The following is a 25,301-nucleotide window of genomic DNA, read 5'->3' as shown; positions in this document are numbered from 1 at the left end:
CAGGTGGATCACTAGGTCAGGAGATCGAGACCATCCTGGCTAACATGGTGAAACCCTGTCTCTACTAAAAAAAAAAATACAAAAAAATAGCCGAGCATGGTGGTGGGCGCCTGTAGTCCCAGCTACTTGGGAGGCTGAGGCAGGAGAATGGCACGAACCCGGGAGGCGGAGCTTGCAGTGAGCCGAGATCATGCCACTGCACTCCAGCCTGGGTGAAGGGAGAGACCCCGTCTCAAAAAAACAAGACTAAAAGAATAAAAAAAAGGATAAAGTGGATATCACCACAGATCCCACACAAATACAAACTACCATCAGAGAATACTATGAACACCTCTATGCAAATAATCTAGAAAATCTGGAAGAAATGGATAAATTCCTGGCCACATACACCTTCTCAAGATTAACCAGGAAGAAGTCGAGTCCTTGAATACACCAGTAACAAGTTCTGAAATTGAGGCAGTAATAAATAGCCTACCAACCAAAAAAAGCCCAGGACCAGATGGATTCCCAGCCGAATTCTACCACAGGTACAAAGAGGAGCTGGTACCATTCCTTCTGAAACTATTCCAAACAATAGAAAAAGAGGCATTCCTCCCTAACTCATTTTATGAGGCCAGCATCATCCTGATATCAAAATCTGGCAAAGACACAACAGAAAAAGGAAATTTCAGTCCAATATCCCTGATGAACATCGATGCAAAAATCCTCAATAAAATACTGGTAAACCAAATCCAGCAGCACATCAAAAAGCTTATCCATCATGACCAAGTTGGCTTCATCCATGGGATGCAAAGCTGGTTCAACAAATGGCAAATCAATAAACATAATTCATCACGTAAACAGAGCCAATCACAAAAACCACATGATTATCTCAATAGATGCAGAAAAGGCTTTCGATAAAATTCAACACCCCTTCATGCTAAACACACTCAATAAACTAGGTATTTATGGAACATATCTCAAAATAATAAGAGCTATTTATGACAAACCCACAGCCAATATCATACTGAATGAGCAAAAGCTGGAAGCATTCCCTTTGAAAACTGGCACAAGACAAGGATGCCCTCTCTCACCACTCCTATTAAACATAGTATTGGAAGTTTGGACCAGGACAATGAGGCAAGAGAAAAAAATAAAGCATATTCAAATAGGAAGAGAGGAAGTTAAATTGTCTCTGTTTGCAGATGACATGATTGTATATTTAGAAAAACCCATTGTCTCAGCCCTAAGTCTCCTTAAGCTGATAAGCAACTTTAGCAAAGTCTCAGGATACAAAATCAATGTGCAAAAATCACAAGCATTCATATAAACCAATGATAGACAAGCAGAGAGCCAAATCATGAGTGAACTTCCATTCACAATTGCTACAAAGAGAATAAAATACCTAGGAATACAACTTACAAGGGACATGAAGGACCTCTTCAAGGAAAACTGCAAACCACTGCTCAAGGAAATAAGAGAGGACACAAACAAGTGGAAAAACATTCCATGCTCATGGACAGGAAGAATCCATATCATGAAAATGGCCATACTGCCAAAAGTAATTTATAGATTCAATGCTATTCTCATTAAGCTACCATTGACTTTCTTCACAGAGCTAGAAAACCCTACTTTAAATTACATATGGAAACAAAAAAAAAAAATGAGCCTGTATAGCCAAGACAATCTGAAGCAAAAAGAACAAAGCTGGAGGCATCAGGCTACCTGATTTCAAACTATACTACAAGGCTACAGTAACCAAACAGCATGGTAATGGTAAACACACACACACACCCACACACACACACACACACACACAGATATATAGACCAATGGAACAAAACAGAAGCCTCAGAAATAATGCCACACCATCTGATCTTAGACAAACATGACAAAAAGAAGCAATGGGGAAAGGATTCCCTATTTAATAAAAGGTGTTGGAAGAACTAACTAGCTATACGCAGACAATTGAATCTGGACCCCTTCCTTACACCTTATACAAAAAATTAACTCAAGATAGATTAAAGATTTCAACATAAGACCTAAAGCCATAAAAACCCTAGAGGAAAACTTAGGCAATACCATTCAGGACATAGGCATGGGCAAAGACTTCATGACTAAAATACCGAAAGCAATTGCAAAAAAAGCCAAAATTGACAAATGAGGTCTAATTAAACCAAAGAACTTCTGCACAGCAAAAGAAACTATCATCAGCATAAACAGGCAACCTACAAAATGGGAGAAAACTTTTGCAATCTATCCATCTGACAAAGGGCTAATATCCAGAATCTACGAAGAACTTAAACACATTTACAAGAAAAAAACAACCCCATCAAAAAGTGGGCAAAGGATATGAACAGAAAGTTCTCAAAAGAAGACATTTATGCAGCCAACAAACATGGAAAAAGGCTCATCATTACTGGTCATTAGAGAAATGCAAATCAAAACCACAATGAGATACCACCTCATGCCAGTTAGAATGGTGATCATTAAAAATTCAGGAGACAACAATGTTGGAAAGGATGTGGAGAAATAGGAATGCTTTTACACTGTTGGTGGGAGTGTAAATTAGTTCAACCATTGTGGAAGACAGTGTAGCAATTCCTTAAGGACCTAGAATCAGAAATACCATTTGACCCAGCAATCCCATTACTGGGTATATACCCAAAGGATTATAAATCATTCTACTATAAAGACACGTGCACACGTATGTTTATTGCAGCACTATTTACAATAACAAAGACTTGGAACCAACCCAAATGCCCATCAATGATAGACTAAATAAAGAAAATATGGCACATATACACCATGGAATACTCTGCCGGTATAAAAATGAATGAGTTCATGTCCTTTGCAAGGACATGGATGAAGCTGGGAACCATCATTCTCAGCAAACTAACACAGGAACAGAAAACCAAACAGTGCATGTTCTCACTCATAAGTGGGAGTTGAACAGTGAGAACACATGGACACAGGGAGGGGCTGTTGGGGGATTTGGGGCAAGGGGAGGGATAGCATTAGGAGAAATACCTAATGCATGTGGGGCTTAAACAGTACCATGGCACATGTATACATATATAACAAACCTGCACATTCTGCACATGTATGCTGGAACTTAAAGTATAATGAACATAAAAATAAAATAAAGTAAAATAAAATAAAATCTTGAGGACATTTTAAAAATCAACCGATTAGGGACCTTAATTATATCTGCAAAATTCTCTCACTTTTGCCTCATACTGTAACCTAATTACATAAATAATATTCTATCATATTCACAGGTTTTTCTCTCATTCAAGGGAAAGTGATTACATAAGGCATATATACCAGTGGGGTAGGAATCATGGGGATAATTGGGGACAATCTTAGAATTCTGCCTACCATACCTACTGAGTCAACAATAACAGGTCTACCATCATGATCACCTAAGCTTATGAAGTGTCCTCCACACCCTGCCTGGTAATATGTAGCCCTTTGAAGATAAGTACACAAACTCTGACTTCTCTACACATAACCATAATGAGCCACTGCTTCTTGGGGTCTTATGCCAAGAAAATTATATGTGGAAAAGTTTTCTTTCTCTCAACAATTGTCTGACACCCTAGTCCTTTAATGAGTCTCTTTTCTTTTAAATAATCAACACATTAAGACCCACGTCTAAGTGCTTGAGAAGCCCAAGCTCATGTTAGTCCATCTAAATCCTGGGAAAATCAATATAGGAAAGACCTGGAGATTCCGGATACGTCTCCTTAGGTTGGAGCTGATAGAGCTAGAAGGTAACAGGTAAATAAACCAGTCAAGGTACATCCCAATTCACATTCCCCCCACTTCCAATTACTTCCCATTGTTGAATATAAAAATGCTGGGTCTGTCTGTATAAATATATTTTCCATTGCTATGACATGAGTGGCTTACCATTTATGCCCAATTACCATGCAGCACAACAATTATGCACATCATTAAATATGTGTCAGATAAACTTTTCTGTGTATTTTATTTGAACACTAAACTCTGTTTAAATGAGCACAGTCTTCATATTTGTAGATGATACAGCATGAACATTTGATGACAGTAAAAAATTAGAGAGAGCATTTGTATGCAAAAAAGAAAGTGTCATTGAGTAAGTCAGTAGGAATGTCTATGCATGAGTGATTGCTCGTGCCCAATCAAAGAAGCAAACAAAAAGCAGAGCTGCAGGGTATTTTCAAAGAGGTCAAATGAAGGCTATCAAATAAATGAATTTCAGATAAAATTGCTCAGCTTTCAGAATGCATTTATTATTAATTATGTACAGATGAAAAAACTTTAAGTAGTTCAGGTCAATCAATTTACTCAACCAGCCACAATTACAGGAATATTATATGGATTCTATTTTCTTTCTTTCATGTGAAAGGCTAACATATTAGGTAACTTTATACATTACACACTGAAATGCCAACCATTACCAAGAACATCTGTCCATTTTTTTCTTTTCATTCTTAGTGAAGTGAATGTGAATCCACTTGCCCTTCAGGGGCACTGGGTGACTTCAGGTATCACAAGTAGAAAGTCAGTAATAGATTATGTGCTATGAGTTGATGAATAAACCCCGAAAGACTGTGACTGAGTGAAGAGTTACTAGCATATGATAACATCTCTAGCATGGGCAGACTTTTATTAAACTGTGTATTTTAGAAAAGCTGGGGACTTTCTATCTATATCACCTTTTCAAAGAATAATAAATATAAAAAAACTCACCATAATGATTCCCTTGAATATCCCAAATTATGAAATTACTGAATCTTGCTTTATATAAATAAACAAAAATACTGTAACCCGGTGTAAACATCTACATTTATTACTCTAGGAATTGCAGTACCTGAGAAAGGTCCATGGAAAAAGGAAAACAACACCCTAGTGGGGCAATGGGGAGAAAAGTATTTGAAAATAAAAAGAAAGATGAAGTCTTTTGAAAATAGCACATGTTCTGCTTCTCTGCTCAATGTACCATATATATGTGTGATTTGCTCATTGTGTGCCATTCATTTTTAGGAAATTCAGATGAGGAGTATGGCACCAAACAGAGAAAAGGAATATCTTAAAGTCTGAGGAGAATGTCACCACCAAGAATGCAGTTTTGATGCTATAATATATGAGATTACAAAAGACTAAGCAGAGTTCCAGATCAGAATCGATTGCAGACCTTTTTGTGCCTATTCAAAAAACATCTCCAATTCCCTTATCCATTATCTGTCACCTACAGACAGAAGGGTTGGAAAACCTATTACTTATTATTATTCTTTTTAGCTGGGGTAGCCATGAAACCCAGTTCTGGCCAATGAAGTGTAAGAGGAGGCAAAGGAAACTGGGACTCCTTTGAGGGATATTCCTTATGCCTGGTTAAAGGGGAAGGGAATGCGGTGTAAGCTCTCTGCTTGCTTCTTCCGCTATCTGAACTTGAACATGGGTGTGTGAGAATAGGTTGCTGGGAACTGCTTGTGCTCCGACAGCCACGTGGGAAGAACCATGAGAATCAGAGACACCAATTCCAAGACCTCACTTTGTGAGCCACTGAATAAACATCAGCAAACAACCACCTCCAGATTTCTTGTTATGTGAGAAAAATCATCTCCAGTTTAAACAACGATGAGTCAGACAGTCTGTTATTTGGAGAAGAATGCATTCTAAATAGAAACCGAATTATCTGAGATGCTGTGAATAAAAGGAAAAAAAGATTAATTGGATGGTTACCAGAGGTAACAGGAGAGCCAAGCAAAGGTTTCTTGGTTTGTTTATTTAGCTTAGTTTTGTGTCCCAGGATAGAGAACGCTAGAGTATGCATCTGGGGTGTGAAGCCCCATCTTTCTGACCAGTTGAGCCCAATATGTGATGGCTTTTATTATGTTTTGTCATACTAAGACGAGATCTTCTGGCTCCACAGTAATGAGTACTAATTAATCTGTCTAATCTTTCCCCTGCGACATGGTATAGCGTAAGGATTGAGCAGCAGCTAGAGGGCTCTGGCCTGATATCTATTGCTTATCTAGAGGTTGCCCTTAACCAGATTTCTGTCTGTGGCCATCCAGAAGCAAAAAGGAAACAAATCAGGAAACAAATCTCCCCAAATCTCATTAAATTGTGTTGTGGGAGTGACAGAAGGTGAAAGTGCCTGTATAGAAATATGAATGGGTTTAAGCAGTTGTGAAAGGACACTGTCCTAGCAGTGCAAAGCCCCAAAACCAGAGAGTATTTGTGAGAAAATAAGTTTTGCCTTCAAAAGAATACAGAATATTTATACAATCAAATGAACTTTTCTTTACAAAACAAATTACTATTGAACTGTTTTAAATATTAAATTCCCTTGGCAATGAACGAAGTATGAAACACAACCTAAATTGATAAGGAATAAAGCCAATAGAAAGTTGATTAGAAATGAAGTCAAAGAATCTCACAAATTCCAGGAGGAGAAAGTGAGGACATATTTACAGATTTATTAATTCGGGAAATACTGATTGACTGTCTACCAATCAACGACCAGGTGCTACACTCTTGAGATATGGTGCTTGCCCAGCTAGAGCATGTGGTTGAACATCAGAGAGGAACTTTTAACAAATACGAGATCTTAATATATAATAATGCATTATATTCTTCTACATTTACATATATTTCTATACATATATTTCTCTGAAGGAAAGAAACAGGGTCCTAAGAGAGAAAAATGTAATGGGATCCTAATTTAGATTTAGGCGTCACATAAGCTTTCCTAGAGAAAGTCACATTGAGCTTAGACCTGAAGAATGATTAGGTGTTAGTCAAATGAAGAGCCAGCATTCTAGGTGGTAGGAACACATATTCTAGTCATACTCAGCTTTGCAGGAATACCTCCACTGATGCAAAAATACATCATTCAACATGAACAATATTGAACTTGACATTAAGAAGCAGTTGGAGAACATAAACTAGCATCCACATGGATCCCACCTGCCCTGGCCCTTGTCAGCACCATTTCAAGCTTGGCTGTGTCTCCATCCTACACACCTCCCGCTCCCCCACTAACCCTAAGGAACTTGTCTTCTTTAAGCTAAGGACAGTATGTGAAGGAAAAGTGGGAATCTTAGCTGATAATTTTTAGCAATTGAGAAGTGGCACCCACTCTTTTGCACTAAAATTCTTTCAAAAATTGTTCTTCTCAACGTACCTCTTACATGGAAAAAAAAAATAAAGAAAATGTACAGGAAACTCAACTTCTTTGAATCGGAAGCACAAAGATTGCTCTTTCACTACTCATCTACAAAATTATTATTTTAACCTTGATATAGCTTTGCATCACAAGGCATGTAAAAAGACTCCATTATGCCAGCATTGTTAATTCAAGAGAATTTGAGAAATTCTGTTCTATAATTAGAGAAAATAGCATGTGTGTGCATGCGCACGCACACACACACACACATACACACACACATACTCTGAGGGTGCAACAGACATTGAGAAAACATTCTGTCTAAGGTTCAGTCCTTATCCTCCTAAAAGAAAGAAATCCTTTTTCAGACAACTCCAAAAAGAGAATCCCTACAACTTTCCTAAGTGCTTTTTTCAATGCTACATTCTAGGGGTTTAATGAAATCTAGAGATTTTTAGTTTACTTCCTGCTAATCAAACTGACCAGATTTGTCAGTTTTATAGATATTTTGAGGTACAATATTGGAGTTTAATTTCTAAAGCGTAAAGCTACCATTTCCCCCAAAACTTTAATTACCATATTTGCTATTGGGTTTATTGTTTATTCAGTTTATTCTTATAGCAGTATAAGATTCTTTATGGTAAATTGAACATAAAAGTAAACAAAAACAAACAAACAAAAAGCCCTTTTCTCTAAAGGAGTTATCCGTGAGCACCTCCTGGCCTCCGCAAGGTATCAATGAAATGAGCTGAACAGTTAAGATGATAAAGCACCAGGGCTCTTAATTTATTCGGTTCCATCAATTTTCTTCTATAATGTCAGAGAAAAGAGAACAAGAACTGAGTGTGAAAAATAATATACACAGGAAAGAGAATGTCAGTACATGCACCTGGATTGTGGAAATTCTCCTTAAGAAAAATTCTCTTCCTAGGAAAGTTTGACATTCCAGGATAATAAAATGCTCTATGCCATAGTTTCAGGCCTGATATTAATGTACATTGCAGGCTACATTGAGGGAGAGAGAGAGAGAGAAAGAATCAATAATGCCCTGTATTTTCAAATATCTAAAATGTTGAGAGAGAGAGAGATAATCAAATTTACGTTCTACACCAATGTACCTAATGTGTAATTCTGGCACGCTGCCAAACCCATCTATCCTCAGTAGAAACATGAACTTGGGCTTAGGATGTATCAGAATGGAGCAGCAAAGACCCAGGACTAGACTTTCCCATCTCTATATTGGGTTCACTGGAAGGAATCTGAAATACATTTTTTTTAAGAGATAAGGTCTTACTGTTGCCAGGGCTGGAGTACAGTAACGTGATTACTGCTCACTGTAGCCTGGAACGCCTGGGATCAAGGGATTCTCCCACCTCAGCCTACCGAGCAGCTAGGACTACAGGTTCTTGCCACGACACCCGTCTTTTTTCTTTCTTTTTTTTTTTTCTAGGAGACAGGGTCTTGTTATGTTGCCCAGGTTGGTCTCAAACTCTTGGCCTCAAGCAATTCTCCTGCCTTGGCCTCCCAAAGTTCTGGGATTACAGGTGTGAACCACCATGGCCAGCCAAAAACCCACTTTAAAGTGAGCATTGTAATCTTCCTTTTCATAGGAGTGTGTACTTCAAAGTTCTATGATATTATCCCTTTTGTGATATTCCTAGTTTCATATGTAAGTGTAAATTGATATTGTAGAATTAACTTTTTGTATTTTAAATTTTTATTAATCTTTGACTGAAATTAAAACCAGCAGACATGAGCATGCTCAATGGAGAAAACTTGAAAGACTAAGCAGCTTTGAGCTGGTGACATAAAATTTTGAGAGCACAAGGCATCAAATGAGTTATTTTGCCTGTTATGAAGTTAAAAGACAAGGAAGTATTTATAAATTAGATTTCTGAAGATACTAAAGATATCATTCATAGTTGTGTGGTGAAGGGTGTTTTTCATCAGATTTTTACCTGCTTTGTGCTTTATTGTTAGATGAGTGGCTAAACTTTAGTTTTTTTATTTAAAAAAAGTAACAAAGCAATACCACTAAGGACTGGATGGGCAAGTTCTCTAATTCTGAGATTTAGTATTTCAAAGTTCATCTTTTGCAAGGGACCAAGCCATGTGCTTAAATTTTGCTTTTCTCAGTATTAAACACTGAATGTCTGTGTCCCCATGATTTATATGTTGAAACATTATCCCTCAAGGTGATAGTAGTAAGAGGTTGGGCCTTTGGAAGGGAATTAGAATTAGATGATACCATAAGGTTGGACCCCTCATGAAAGGGATTAGTGCCGTTTTAAGAATCACAAGAGCCTGAGTGTGGTGGCTCATGCCTGTAATCCCAGCACTTTGGGAGACTGAGGCAGGTGGATCACTTGAGTCCAGGAGTTCAAGACCAGCCTAGGCAACATGGCAAAATCCTCTGTCTCTACAAAAAATACAAAAAAAAAAAAAATTAGCCCACCATGGTAGCACTTGTGCTTGTAGTCTCAGCTACTCAAGAAGCTGAGGTGGGAGGATTGCTTGAGCCTGGGAGGTTGAGGTTGCAATGAGCTGTGATCGCACCTCTGCACTTGAGCCTGGGTGACAGAGTGAGACCCTGTCTCAAAAAAAATAAAGATAGAGTTACAAGAGAGCTTGCTTCTCCTCTCTGCTGTCTGTCACAAGAGTATACAACAAAAAGTTAGCAATCTGCATCCAGCAAGAGGAACTTCACCAGAGTCTGACCATTCTGGCCACTTGATCTTGAACTTCCAGCCTCCAGAATTGTGAGAAATAGATTTCTGTTGTTTATAAGCTACGCAGTTATAGTAGCCCTAACTAAAACATTCAGTAATAGATCCGATGTTCTGAGTGCAATCAATCGTGACCTCTTTGCCTTATCTTTCAGTTGCTTCTGAACTCAAGTAGGGAGGAGAGTGTTAATGTATCACGCCCTCTTAGACCCCAGCAGTGATTAAAGCAGATGGATTTTAGAAACAATGTAGAATTGGAACTTTTCCTTGGATGTTACGACCACTGGTAGCCCTCTCTCTATCACCCTGCTTCAGTTTCTTTCCACTTTCTACCATCTGAAATTATCTTGTCATTAAAATTGTCTTTTAAATGTGTTTTCTTGATAATTCTCTCTTCTCACTAGAACTCAAAACTCTGGACAGCAAGGACCTTGTTTTTATTTTTCGGTTTTGTTATGTTTGCAATGTTGTCCTCAGTCCAAGAACAGTGCCTGGTAATATAATAGGAGCTCAACAAATCTGTGAGGAATGGAGAGATTAAGCAATTTCCCAAGGTTGCACAGCGAGTCGGCTTAATGTGGCAATCTGGCTCCAGACTAAGCTATATTGCCTGAAGACTCCCATTTGTTCGTTCCCACCGTCAGCACTCTGCCTTTCCCTTTTTCTCAGTTTGGTACTGGCCACCTTGAGGTCTTCTGAAACAACCAGTTTAATCTGGATCTTTTGCCTTTGGTCTGGCTTCCATCATCTAACAGAAAAATCTTAGCAGAAGGTGGTGTAAAAAGACTTGGAGCATAGTTATCTCCTGCTAAGGCTGCCATTGCAGAATCAATGCTTACAACTCCTTCATTTGGAGTTGGTACAGAAGGTTTTTTTTTTTTTTTTTTTTTTTTTTCCTGATACAGGATTCCAGGTAACCACTCAGACAACTGAGATTGCAGATGCCAGGCAGAAAAGGCTGTTTTTAATAGAGCTATATTCTCTTCCAACTTTATCCCTAGATTTTCTGGCCCGTGTTCACCTCTCTTGAGTGAGACTTTGCTACAGACAGCAAGAAGCACTTTCATTAACATCATCCAGTTTCTCTTCCTTTTCCTTCAACCCTGCAGCCTCTATCAGTGTGTGGTCTGCCTTTCAAGGCAGAGTAGGGACCAAGGAACCAAATAAGGCTCATGAACTTTCTAGCCAATAATATCTGATCCTTTGCTCTTCACCACCTAACTACTTCTGCCAAGTCAATAGCACACGATCTGGTTCTGCTATTTGCTGCAATTCTAGAATTATTACCAGTTGCAAGTCACAGAAAACTTCAAAATAATAGTGGCTTAAGTAAAATTCAGATGCATTTCTTTGTCAAGCAGAGGAAAGTGAACCAGAGCTAGTATGGCACTCCATGGTATTAACACTTGGGCTTCTGTGTCTTACTGCTCAGTGTGCCTGTTCCCAGCACTGTGTTTGATGATGGTGTCATCTACATTACAGACAGAAGGATAGAGGGAGGGACAAAGAAAGAGAGACTCAAACAGTACAAACTAGCTGTTTCTTAAAGAAGGGAACTGGGAGATGTCTCAGACACTTTTATGCACATTTTTTGCCCAGCCTTTAGTCAAGTGGCCACAGCCAGCTGTTAGGGAAAGCAGGAAATGTAACTTTATTTTGGGTAGCATATGCCCAAATAACAATTCCTCTATCAATAAAGAACGGGGAAGTGACTACTGAAGTCAAATAGAATTTACCACAGAAACATCTCCAAAATATGATTCCTCTGCTGTAAAATGTACAAACATTCTCACATACAAGTAGAAACATATCCACATAAACTGTATTTATAAATCATAAGAAAATGTCTAGGAAAATACACACCAAATTGATAACAACAGTTGCTTCTGAGAAGAAAAGTTGAATGAGACATAGAAGTTTTGAGGAAGAACTTTCACTTTTTACTTGAAATATTTCTAAATTGTTTAAATTTTTATACTGAAAATACATTTATTATTTGTGTTCATTTAAAATGGATAGAAATAAAGACACCTTGGAGTTCCAAGTAAAGGGCGTGTCCAAAGTGTAAAAACACTATTTAACCAACTGTAGGGCAGTTGGCTGGCTATGCTCAATGTATTCAGTCTTCTCCTGGGGCCATGAGCTAGCTGGGGCATTTGCTTCTTGAGATGCTGGCAGAGGTGCAAGAGGGCAAATTGAAACTTAGGCACTGGCTATAGAGCCAGAAGATCCTGAAAGCCATTTACCAATTATGTCAACTTAGGTGAACTCCTTGATCTCACTGTTCCTCAATTTCCTCTTCTGTCAAATGGACCAAAAAATCTCTACCTTTCAGGATTGTTGTGGGGAATGTTTGAAATAATGTTAGTGAAGTACACAATGCTCATCTCTCTTTTACTTATCTCTGTTTTCTAACTTTTGCAACAAACATACAGTGTTTGTATAATGAAAATAAATGCATAATCAAAACTTTATAAAAGACACCCACTATAAAGTGAGTATATAAGCTACTTTTCTGAATGTAACAGGTGATAATTGATCAAGGCATCAAGGATTAACTAATAATAAGAGAAAGCCTTACAAAGAAGGCTGACTCATTACAGACAAAACACCTGATGTCTAATACAAATGAAATAGTCACTGGAATCCCTCAAGGCAATGAGCTGGTGGAGGTAGCGTCTCTCTTGAAAACCATGTCTTCAGTAGCACTTTGCTTTAAAGTAAGATGAATATCCTAGTTTTTTTTTTTTCTTCTTTTTTTAAGACGGAGTTTCACTCTTGTTGCCCAGGCTGAAGTGCAATGGCGCGATCTTGGCTCACTGCACCCTCCGCCACCCGGGTTCAAGCGATTCTCCTGCCTCAGGCTCACTAGTAGCTGGGATCACAGGTGCCCACCACCAGGCCCGGCTAATTTTTTGTATTTTTAGTAGAGATGGGGTTTCACTATGTTGGCCAGGCTGGTCTTGAACTCCTGACCTCAGGTGATCTGCCCGCCTCGGCCTTCCAAAGTGCTGGGATTACAGGCATGAGCCACAGTGCCTGGCAATATCCTAGTTTTCATAAATTCAGCTTTTGAATCAAGTGTAATTAATGCTCAAGTGAGTGTTGTTATTTAAGGCCTAGAGAAAAAAATCTCCAACTCTGGAAGTTCAGCTAGGTGACTTGGTATCATGGGCACACGGCTCACCAGCTGGTATGGGTACAGCTGAGTCATATCTCGTACAGGGTACAGGTTTTCAGGTCAACTGCTAAGTCCACGATATCTCAAAAATATTTTAAATCATTTATTAAGCATGGCAAATGTGTGTATAGGGAAGGGGGGTAACTTAGTAGATAAATTATTGATCCCAATTTTTCACACCATCCACATTCATGCTCTTGCCAGAGTCTCGCTGTGAAGAGCGCACTGCCCTGCCTTTTGACTTTGGGTTTAGCTGTGCGCCTTGCTTTGGCTAATGACATGTAGAGAAAAGGGACTCTGGCAGTTCCAAGCTTAGGTGGTAAGAGATCTCATAAGTTCTATTTGCCCTCTTGCACCTCTGCCAGCGTCCTGAGAAGCAAATGCCCCAGCTAGCTCACGGTCCCAGAAGACGGAGAAGTACACTGAGCAGAGCCACCGAGCTGCCCCACAGTCTAAAGCAGAGAAGCACCAGCTAACCAGCAAACTCATGAGGGAAAAATAAAACCCTATTGCTGTGTGCTGCTGAAATTTTGTGGTGCTTTTCTAGAGAGCATTATTGTGGCAATAGCTAATGAAAACATTGATCTTATGTATAGGTACAAATGTATATGATATGCAGTATTATAAAAGAGCATATAAAAGTATAAGTATTTTTAACTTACTCTAAGCATGACTAGACGCTCACATGAGAAGAAGCACCTAGGTATGACAGGCACGATGCTCACTGGTGACAAGTTCTTCAAGGGGGCTTTGGGATGTATCTGAAATCTGAAGAAAATCATTGGCTCCAAAATATGGGAAGGGAGGAACTTAACACCATTTAATTAAACATCTACAAAATAAAACCTATGTCAACTAGTCAAGTTCAATTCAGTTCAGTTGTGCTATATGTACATGCACATGTATCTATATACAAATTGTGTATAATTGGGGCTATGGATACATTGTAGTACATTCAATTGAAAGTGAAGTGGGAGCTCAAAAGTAGCATTCATCCCTGTGCCTAGAGAATGTCTTTAAGCATCCCTCAGAGGAAACTAAGACTAACTGAGGTAATGGATTCAGTTCCCCCATTCTGTGCTCACTCACTAGTAAGTAGTAAGAATCCCCACTTTCTCTCTCTCTCTCTTTCTGTCTGTCTCTCATAGATGCATCCACACATGGGTGCGTGCACACACACACGCAGAGAAAATGTGTTTTATATAACTTACAAATAAAGAGAATCCCCTATTTGGTCCGATACTCACATAGACCACTGTAAAGAAGGATAATCTCTCCCAAGAGGTGTGGCTGTTAGTGGAAAGTTCTCAGGGAAGCATGAGAAGATCTAGGGTCCAGTCCTGATTCTGCTACTGACTGGGAACATAGACCATGCAGTGTGGGCTGGTGAGGAAAGGTAATCTTTATTTTCTAAGCCTCCTTCTTTTACAAGTCATTCTTTACAACCCTATGTTGGAAGCTCTCCTTGCTTTCTAAACAGACTGTGTATATATTCATTATAACCTTAACATGACTGCATTGCAATTACAATTTTGCATTCTTCTCTAGTCCAGAAGTCTGTGATTTCCTTGGAGAAAGATTATCTCGTATTCCTCTTTGTGTTCTCAGCTTCTAGCACAGGCCTTGGATGTACTGTGCATTAATATGTGTTATGGACTAAAAATCAGCCTTGGAACAACTTGGACACAAACTTATGCAACCAGGTGGAAGTAGTCACAGTGGAGACGCTGCTGTCCTTTTGACACCACACTTATAACAATCACATTCTTGCAAGAGTGAATGTTCAATTATTCTCTGGAACACACTGAAGCTAGTTGACATATGAGGTGATTTACCATTTGCTTTCTGTGGTCATTTCTGTGGTCATTTCCAAAATGAGATTGTTTATTGGCCGTTTTAATATCTCTGAACGGTAGACTTCCACTATAATGGATGTATAATTTCAGAGGTCAAAATGAAAGTTATGACCCTATCTCAGAAAAAATAACTAGATAATTTTGACTGCTTTAATGATAGACTCTCCTTTGCAGAGACAGAAAAAAATTCTAATATATTTCATTTTCTAAGCAGAATACGAACTATATCACAATAATAGAAATAACAATGGCAAATTAAAAGAGTTACTTTTTATTGCTTTTAATCTGTTGTGTAAAAAATGGATTTTGACAGCTCTGATAATCTAGAGGCAACCTTCAGCCATTCAAACATTATGTGGTGATTCATGTTCCAATAAAAAATCATCTACAGGTGCCCCAAGACATAGAGTATGTGTCATCTATATGATAAAGTTCCTCAAAATAACTGAGAAATTACAAGCTACTTGGTCCAAAGAGCATTCGTCAATATGTTGTATATCATCTGACTTATAACCATTACAAATATTTATAATAATGGAATGTGTTAACAAGATGAAGTCTGAAAAGGCTCATTAAGTCTAAATTTGATTCAGTATCTCCATTTCTTTTCATTTGCAGACTCATGATTCCATAGTTCTGTAACATTATCTTAATTATACGAGCAGTGAGCCATCCCTAAATCTAGACTCATGTTTAGTTTAGAGCAAGATAAATATTAATGTTGGGATTCTTATTTCTAAAATGATTTTCCGAATAAATTCATCCATTTCCTATATTTTTCTTCTTGGGATTTCTAGACTACAGCACAAATTAGAAATTGTAGAGTCATGGAATTTTAGGAGGTGAGGACCTCTGAGATCAAAGAGATTAGAAAAAAATGTGTTAAATGACTCATGACTCTGATAGGCTAAATTGTTCTTGTAAAAGTAGCAGAACTATAATTAACCTCATAAATGTAAAAAAAAAAAGAATGGCAAATATTACAACAAAACAAGGGCTAGACCTAAAAGGTGAAAATGAGTAGAATAATAAACAATTAGAAAGTTAAATTCAATAAAATAACTTGAAGTGAACTCAAGCCTGAAGAGATCAGCCAAATGAAGATGAAGCCCATGTCAGGCATACTTCCTTAAAGTTAAAAATTAACTTTTTATTGTGATTCTTGGACCTTTTCCTGTTTCTCAACATGTGAGTATTTTGTTTCTCCTTCCTAAAGAATTACTCTGATTCTCTGCCAAACTATAATTATTAAAAATTACTTAAGAAATAGTTATGTATTGATTGTATTTGTCAGTTCTCTGCTATAAAGAAATACCTGAGACTGGGCAATTTATAAATAAAAGAGGCTTAATTGGCTCATGGTTCCTCAGGCTGTTCAGGAAATATGATGCTGGCATCTGCTTAGCTCCTGGGGAGGCCTCAGGAAACTTACAATCATGGCAGAAGGTAAAGGGGAAGTAGACACGTCTTACATGCCCAGAGCAGGAAAAAGAAAAAAGGGGGCGGTGCTACACACTTTTAAACAGCCAGATCTCATGAGAACTCACACGCTATACAGTACCAAGAGGGGATGGGGCTAAACAATTGGAAATCACCCCCGTGATCTAACCACCTCCCACCAGGCCCCACTTCCAACATGAGGAATTACAATTCAACGTAAGATATGGGTAGAGACACAGATTCAAACTATATAATTCTGTCCCTGGCCCCTCCAAATTTCATGTCCTTCTCACATTGCAAAATACAATCATGCCTTCTCAATAGTCCCCCAAAGGCTTTTTAAAAATTATTATTATACTTTAAGTTCTGGGATACATGTGCAGAATGTTCACGTTTGTTACATAGGTATACATGTGCCCTGGTGGTTGGCTCCACCCATCAACCCATCATCTACATTAGGTATTTCTCCTAATGCTATCCCTCCCCTAACTCCCCACCCCCTGACAGGCGCTGGTGTGTGATGTTCCCCTCCCTGTGTCCATGTGTTCTCCTTGTTTGACTCCCATTTATGAGTGAGAACATGCAGTGTTTGGTTTTCTGTTCCTGTGTTAGTTTACTGAGAATGATGATTTCCAGCCTCATCCATGTACCTGCAAAGGATGTGAACTCATCCAGTTTTATGCCTACATAGTATCCCATGGTGTATATGTGCCACATTTTCTTTATCCAGTCTATTACTGATGGGCATTTGGGTTGGTTCCGAGTCTTTGCTATTGTGAATAGTGCTGCAATAAACAAACCTGTGCATATGTCTTTATAGTAGCATGATTTATAATCCTTTGGGTATATACCCAGTAATGGGATTGCTGGGTCAAATGGTATTTATGGTTCTAGATACTTGAGGAATCGCCACATTGTCTTCCACAATGGTTGACTAATTTACAATCCCACCAATGGTGTAAAAGCGTTCCTATTTCTCCAAATCCTCTCCAACATATGTTGTTTTCTGACTTTTTAATGATCGTCATTCTAACTCGTGTGAGATGGTATCTCATTGTGGTTTTGATTTGCATTTCTCTAATGACTAGTGATGATGAGCTTTTTTTCATATGCTTGCTGGCCACATAAATGTCTTCTTTTGAGAAGTGCCTGTTCATGTCCTTTGCCCGCTTTTTGATGGGGTTGTTTTTTTCTTGTAAATTTTTTTAAGTTCCTCATAGATTCTGGATATTAGCCCTTTGTCAGATGGGTAGATTGCAATAATTTTCTCCCATTCTGTAGGTTGCCTTTTCACTCTGATGATGATTTCTTTTACTGTGCAGAAGCTCTTTAGTCTAATTAGATCCCATTTGTCAATTTTGGCTTTTGTTGCCATTGCTTTTGGCGTTTTAATCATGAAGTCTTTGCCCATGCCTATGTCCTGAATGGTATTTCCTAGGTTTTCTTCTAGAGGTTTTATGGTTTTAAGTCTTACATTGAAGTTTTTAATCCATCTTGAGTTAATTTTTGTATAAGGTGTAAAGAAGGAGTTCAGTTTTAGTTTTCTGCATATGGCTAGCCAGTTTTCCCAACACCATTTACTAAATAGGGAATTTTTTCCCCATTGTTTCTTTTTGTCAGGTTTGTCAAAGACCAAATGGTTGTAAGTGTGTGGTGTTATTTCTGAGGCTGCTGTTCTCTTCCATTGGTCTATATATCTGTTTTGGTACCAGTACCATGCTATGGTGGTTACTGTAGCCTTGTAGTACAGTTTGAAGTCAGGTAGTATGATGCTTCTCACTTTGTTCTTTGTTTAAAATTGTCTTGGCCATATGGGCTCCTTTTGGTTCCATATGAAATTTAAAGTAGATTTTTCTAATTCTGTGAAGAAAGTCAATGGTAGCTTGATAGGAATACCATTGAGTCTATAAATTACTCTGGGCAGTATGGCCATGTTCATGATATTGATTCTTCCAATCCATGAGCATGGACTGTTTTTCCACTTGTTTGTGTCCTCTCTTATTTCCTTGAGCAGTGGTTTGTAGTTTTCCTTGAAGAGGTCTTTCACATCCCTTGTAAGTTGTATTCCTAGGTATTTTATTCTCTTTGTAGCAACTGTGAATGGACGTTCACTCATTATTTGGCTCTCTGCTTGTCTATTATTGCTCTATATGAATGCTTTTGATTTTTGCACATTGATTTTGTATCCTGAGACTTTGCTGAAGTTCCTTATCAGCTTAAGGAGATTTGGGGCTGAGATGCTGGGGTTTTCTAAATGTACAATCATGTCATCTGCAAACAGAGACAATTTGACTTCCTCTCTTCCTATTTGAATGCCCTTTGTTTCTTTCTCTTGCCTGATTTCCCTGGTCAAAACTTCCAATACTATGTTTAATAGGAGTGGTGAGAGAGGGCATCCTTGTCTTGTGCCAGTTTTCAAAGGGAATGCTTCCAGCTTTTGCCCATTCAGTATTATATTGGCTGTGGGTTTGTGATAAATAGCTTTTCTTATTTTGAGATATTTTCCATCAATACCTAGTTTATTGAGTGTTTTTAGCATGAAAAGGTGTTGAATTTTATCGAAGGTCTTTTCTGTATCTATTGAGATAATCATGTGGTTTTTGTCATTGGATCTGTTTATATGATGGATTATGTTTATTCATTTGCATATGTTGAACCAGTCTTGCATCCCAAGGATGAAGCTGACTTGATCATGAGTGGATAAGCTTTTTGATTTGCTGCTGGATTTGGTTTGCCAGTATTTTACTGAGGATTTTTGCATCAATGTTCATCAGGGATATTCGCCTGAAATTTTCTTTTTCTGTTGTGTCTCTGCCAGGTTTTGGTATCAGGATGAACATAAAATGAGTTAGGGAGGAGTCCCTCTTTTCCCATTGTTTGGAATAGTTTCCAAAAGAATGATACTAGCTCCTCTTTGTACCTCTGGTAGAATTCGGCTGTGAATCCATCTGGTCCTGGGATTTTTTTGGTTGGTAGGCTATTAATTACTGCTTCAATTTCAGAATTTGTTATTGGTCTATTCAGGGATTCAACTTCTCCCTGGTTTAGTCTTGAGAGGGTGTATGTGGCCAGGAATTTATCCATTTCTTCTAGATTTCCTAGTTTATTTGCATAGAGGTGTTTATAGTATTCTCTGATGGTAGTTTGTATTTCTGTGGGATCAGTGGTGATATCTCCTTTATCATTTTTTATTGTGTCTATTTAATTCTTCTCTATTTTCTTCTTTATTAGTTTGGCTAGTAGTCTATCTATTTTGTTAATCTTTTCAAAAAACTAGCTCCTGGATTCATTGATTTTTTTGAAGGGCTTTTCATGTCTCTGTCTCCTTCAGTTCTTCTGTGATCTTTGTTATTTCTTGTCTTCTGCTAGCTTTTGCATTTCTTTGCTCTTGCTTCTCTAGTTCTTTTAATTGTGATGTTAGGGTGTCAATTTTAGATCTTTCCTGCTTTCTCCTGTGGGCATTTAGTGCTATAAATTTCCCTGTAAACATTGCTTTAGTTGTGTCCCTGAGATTCTGGTACATTGTAACTTTGTTCTCATTGGCTTCCAAGAACTTATTTATTTCTGCCTTAATTCTGTTATTTACCCAGTAGTCATTCAGAAGCAGGTTGTTCAGTTTCCATGTAGTTGTGTGGTTTTCAGTGAATTTCTTATTCCTCAGTTTTAATTTGATTGCCCTGTGGTCTGAGAGACTGTTTGTTATGACTTCTGTTCTTTTACATTTGCTGAGGAGCATTTTAGTTCCAATTATGTGGTCAATTTTAGAATAAGTGCGATGTGATGCTAAGAAAAATGTATATTCTGTTGATTTTGGGTGGAGAATTCTGTAGATGTCTATTAGGTCTGCTTGGTCCAGAGCTCAGAGATCTGCTGCTAGTCTGATGGGCTCAGAGATCTGCTGCTAGTCTGATGGGCTTCCTTTTGTGGGTAACCCAGCCTTTCTCTCTGGATGCCTATAACATTTTTTCCTTCATTTCAACCTCGGTGAAGTGGTTGATTATGTGTCTTGGGGTTGCTTTGCTCGATGAATATCTTTGTAGTCTTCTCTGTATTTACTGAATTTGAATGTTGGCCTATCTTGCTAATTTGGGGAAGTTCTCCTGGATAATATCCTGATGAGTGTTTTCTAATTTGGTTCTATTCTGACTGTCACTTTCCATATACCAGTCAAACGTAGGTTTGGTCTTTTCACATAGTCCCATATTTCTTGGAGGCTTTGTTTGCTCCTTTTCATTCTTTTTTCTCTAATCTTGTCTTCATGTTTTTTTTTTCATTAAATTGATTTTCAATCTCTGATATCCTTTCTTCTGCTTGATCAATTCAGCTATTGATACTTGTGTATGCTTCATGAAGTTCTCATGCTGTGTTTTTCAGCTCCACAGGCCATTTATGTTCTTCTCTAAACTGGTTATTCTAGTTATCAGTTCCTGTAACCTTTTATCAAGGTTCTTAGCTTCCTTGCATTGGGTTAGAAGATGTTCTTTTAGCTTGAAAGACTTTCTTATTACCCACCTTCTGAAGCCTACTGCTGTCAATTCGTCAAACTCATTCTCCATCCAGTTTTGTTCCCTTGCTGTCAAGGAGTTGTGATCCTTTGGAGGAGAAGCATTCTGGTTTTTGGAATTTTCAGCATTTTTGCACTGGTTTTTCCTCATCTTTGTGGATTTACCTACCTTTGGTCTTTGATGTTGGTGACCTTTGGATGGGGTTTTTGTGTGGATGTCCTTTTTGTTGATGTTGATGCTATTGTTTTCTCTTTGTTAGTTTTCCTTCTAACAGTCAGACCCCTATTCTACAGGTCTGCTGGAGTTTGCTGGAGGTCCACTCTAGACCATGCTTGCCTGGGTATCAGCAGCAGTGGCTGCAGAACAGCAAAGATTGCTGCCTGCTCCTTCCTCTGGAAGCTTCATCCCAGGGTGGCACCTGCCAGATGCCAGCTGGAGCTTTCCTGTATGAAGTGTCTGTCAACCCCTGCTGGTAGGTGTCTCCCAGTCAGGAGGCACGGGGCCCAGAGACCCAGTTAAGGAGGCAGTCTGTCCCTTAGCAGAGCTTGAGTGCTGTGCTGAGAGATCCACTGCTCTTTTCAGTGCAAGCAGGTGGGAAAGTTTAAGTCTGCTGAAGCTGTGCCCACAGCCACTGCTTCCCTCAGGTGCTCTGTCCCAGGGAGATGGGAGATTTATCTATAAGCCCTTGACTGGAGGTGCTGCCTTTCTTTCAGAGATGCCCTGCCCAGACAGGAAGAATCTAGAGAAGCACTCTGGCTACAGTGGCTTTGGTGAGCTGTGGTGGGCTCTGCCCAGTTCAAACTTCCTGGTGGCTTTGTTTACACTGTGAGGGGAAAACCGCCTACTCAAGCCTTAGTAATGGTGGATACCTCTGCCCCCACCAAGCCCGAGCATCCCAGGTCAACTTCAAACTGCTGTGCTGGCAATGAGAATTTCAAGCCAGTGGATCTTAGCTTGCTGGGCTCCGTGGTGGTGGGCTCTGTTGAGCTAGACCCCTTGGCTCCCTGGCTTCAGCCCCCTTCCAGGGGAGTGAACAATTCTGTCTGCTGGCATTCCAGATGCCACTAGGGTACGAAAAATACTCTTGCAGCTAGCTCAGTGTCTGCCCAAATGGCCACCCAGTTTTGTGCTTGAAACCCAGGGCCCTGGTGGCATAGGCACTTGAGAGAATCTCCTGGTTTGTGGGTTGCAAAGACCATGGGATAAACACAGTATCTGGGCTGGATAGCACTGTTCCTCATGGCACAGTCCCTCATGCTTTTCCTTGGCTAGGAAATGGAGTTCCTTGACCCCTAGTGCTTCTGGGTGAGGCAACACCCCACCCTGCTTCTGCTTGTCCTCCATAGGCTGCACCCACTCTCTAACCAGTCCCAATGAGATGAGCCTTGTACCTCAGTTGGAAATGCAGAAATCACCCACATTCTGCATTGACCTTGCTGGGAGCTGCAGACAGGAGCTGTTCCTATTCAGCCATCTTGCCAGAGGTCCCCCACAAATGCTTAACTCATTCCAGCATGAACTCAAAAGTCCAAAGTCTCATCTGAGATAAGGCTAGCCTCTTCTGCCTATGAACCTGCAAAATCAAAAACGACATAGTTACTTCCAAGATACAATGAGGCGTAGGCATTGGGTAAATAATCCCATTCCAAAAGGGAGAAATCAGCCAAATGAAAGTGGTTACGGGCCTCATGCAAGTCCAAAACCCAGCAAGGCAGTCATTAAATCTTAAAGATCCAAAATAATCTCCTTTGACTCCATGTCTCGCATCTAGGCCACACTGATGCAGGGAGTGGGCTCCCAAGGCCTTGGGCAGTTCTGCCCCTGTGGCTTTACAGTGTATAGCCTCCATGGCTGTTCTCATGGGCTGGCGTTGAGTGCTAGAGGTTTTTCCAGGCATGTGGTGCAAACTGTCAAGGGCTCTACCATTCTGGGGCCTGGAGTACAGTGGCCCTCTTCATAAAGCTCCACTAGGCAATGCCCCATTGTGGACTCTGTGTTGGGGCTCCAATCCCACATTTCCCCTCCACATTGCCCTAGTAGAGGTTCTCCATAAGGACTGTGCCCCTGAAGCAGGCTTCTGCCTGGACATCTGTGCTTTTCCATACATACTCTGAAATACAGGCAGCAGCTCCCAAGCCTCAGCAATTGTACTCTGTGTACCCACAGGCTTAACACCACATGGAAGCTGCCAAGGCTAATGGCTTACACCCTTTGGAGTAGTAGCCTGAGGTGTACCTGGGCCCCTTTGAGCCACAGCTAGAGATGGAGCAGCTAGCATGCAAGGAACAGTGTCCTGAGGCTGTGCAGGACACTGGGGCCCTGGGCCTGGTCCGTGAAACCATTATTCCCTCCTAGGCCTCTGGGCCTGTGGTGGGAGGGGTTGCGACAAAAGTTTGTAAAATTCCCTGGAGGGCTTTTCCCCATTGTCTTGGGCTATCAGCACTTGCTGTCCTTTTAGTTACACAAATTTGTGCAGCCTGCTTGAATTTCTCCCCAGATAATAGGCTTTTCTCTTCTACCACATAGCCAGGCTACAGATTACCTAAACTTTCACAATCTGCTTCCCCTTTAAATATAAGTTCCAATTTTAGGTCATTTCTTTGCTTACACCATGTGCATAGGTTGTTAGAAGAAGCCAAGCCACATCTTGAACACTTTACTGCTTACAAACTTTTTCTGCCATATACCCTAAATCATCACTCTCCAGTTCAAAGTTCCACAGATCCCTAGGGCAGGGGTACAGTCAAAACAGGGGTTTTTGCTAAAGCATAGCAAAAGTGATGTTTACTTGAGTTCTCAATAAGTTCCTCATCTTCATCTAAGACCTCATTATCCAGGACTTTAATGTCTATATCAGCGCTTTGGTCACAACCATTTAACCAGTTTCTAGGGTGTCCCAAATTTTCCCTCACCTTCCTATCATCTTCTGAGCCCTCCAAACTCTTCCAACCTCTGCTCATTACTCAATTTCAAAGTTGCTTCCATATTTTCAGGTATCCTTATAGCAATGCCTTACTCCTCAGTACTAATTTTCTGTATTAGGCCACTCTCTCATTGATATAAAGAAATACCTGAGACTGGGTAATTTATAAAGAAAAGAGGCTTAATTGGCTTACAGTTCCACAGATTGTAGAGGAAGCATGATGCTGGCATCTGCTCAGCTCCTGGGGAGGCCTCAAGAAACTTTCAATCACGGCAGAAGGTGAAATGGCAACAGATATGTCTTACATAGCTAGAGCAGGAAGAAGTGGGAGGGGGAGGTGCCACACACTTTTAAACAACCAGCTCTTGTGAGAACTCACTCACTCTATAGTACCAAAGAGGGGATGGTGCTAAACCATTAGAAGTCACGCCCACAATCCAATCATCTTCCACCAGGCCCCACCTCCAACACTGGGGATTACTATTTGACATAAGATTTGGGCAAGGATAGAGATCCAAACCATATCATCGATAAATTAATTAATTTTGTTATTTTATGTTTTTCTATGAGTTGACATACTTTTAGATTATCTGTAAAGTTTCACAATGATACTTTGCAAAGACACTTTATACAAAGTTACATAATTTAGATTTATACAAATATACAATAATGATGCTTGGGATAAGATTTATCAGCCTGCCAACCAGCATTTCCCCAGTAATGCAGATTTCTAATTCCTTCAGTCACTTCCTTCCTACAGACTTCCTTTCCATACTTATTCTTGTAACAGTTGATTTGCCTTAGCCAGATGATCTATGATAACTTCCATTTTCTTTCCTTTCCTTATCTTATGGTATGTTAAAATTTTGACTGGAGCTATGTAATAGTGATTTTTCAAGTTTTAGCATGCATCAGAATACCCTGGAGGACTTGTGAAAACACAGATTGCTGAACCAGCTCAGTAGTTCTGGGGTGGGGCCTGACAATTTGCATTTCTTACCAGGTGCCAGGTGACCCCACTGCTGATGACCTGGGGCAGAGCTTCTAGAATCACAGCTGTAGAACCTGTAGGAATCAAGGATTCTTGCAAAATTATCACAATTGTTGCGAACTGTAACAGATGAAAGTAGGGAGTTTGAAAAAAAAAACACACCAGTAAGGATTGGCATTTGACAATGGCTGAAATATTACGTGAACAAATTAGAAAGAAGAAAGACAGGCTGGGCGCAGTGGCTCACACCTGTAATCCCAACACTTTGGGAGGCCAAGGTGGGTGGATCACTTGAACCCATAAGTTGGAGATCAGCCTGGGCAAACATGACGAAACCCTGCCTTTACAAAAAATACAAAAATTAGCCAGGTGTGGTCACATACAGCTGTAGTCCCAGCTACTTGGGAGGCTGTGGTGGGAGGATCACTTGGGCCCAGAAGGTGGAGGCTGCAGTTAGCCATGATTGCGCCACTGCACTCCAGCCAGGGTGACACAGCAAGGCCCTATTAAAAAAATAAAAAACAAAAACAAAAAACAACAA

Source organism: Pan troglodytes, chromosome 3, assembly GCF_028858775.2.
Source record: "Pan troglodytes isolate AG18354 chromosome 3, NHGRI_mPanTro3-v2.0_pri, whole genome shotgun sequence".
Taxonomy (NCBI): Eukaryota; Metazoa; Chordata; class Mammalia; order Primates; family Hominidae; genus Pan; species Pan troglodytes.
The sequence above is the reverse complement of the archived record's forward strand: the minus strand, read 5'-3'. Positions refer to the sequence as shown.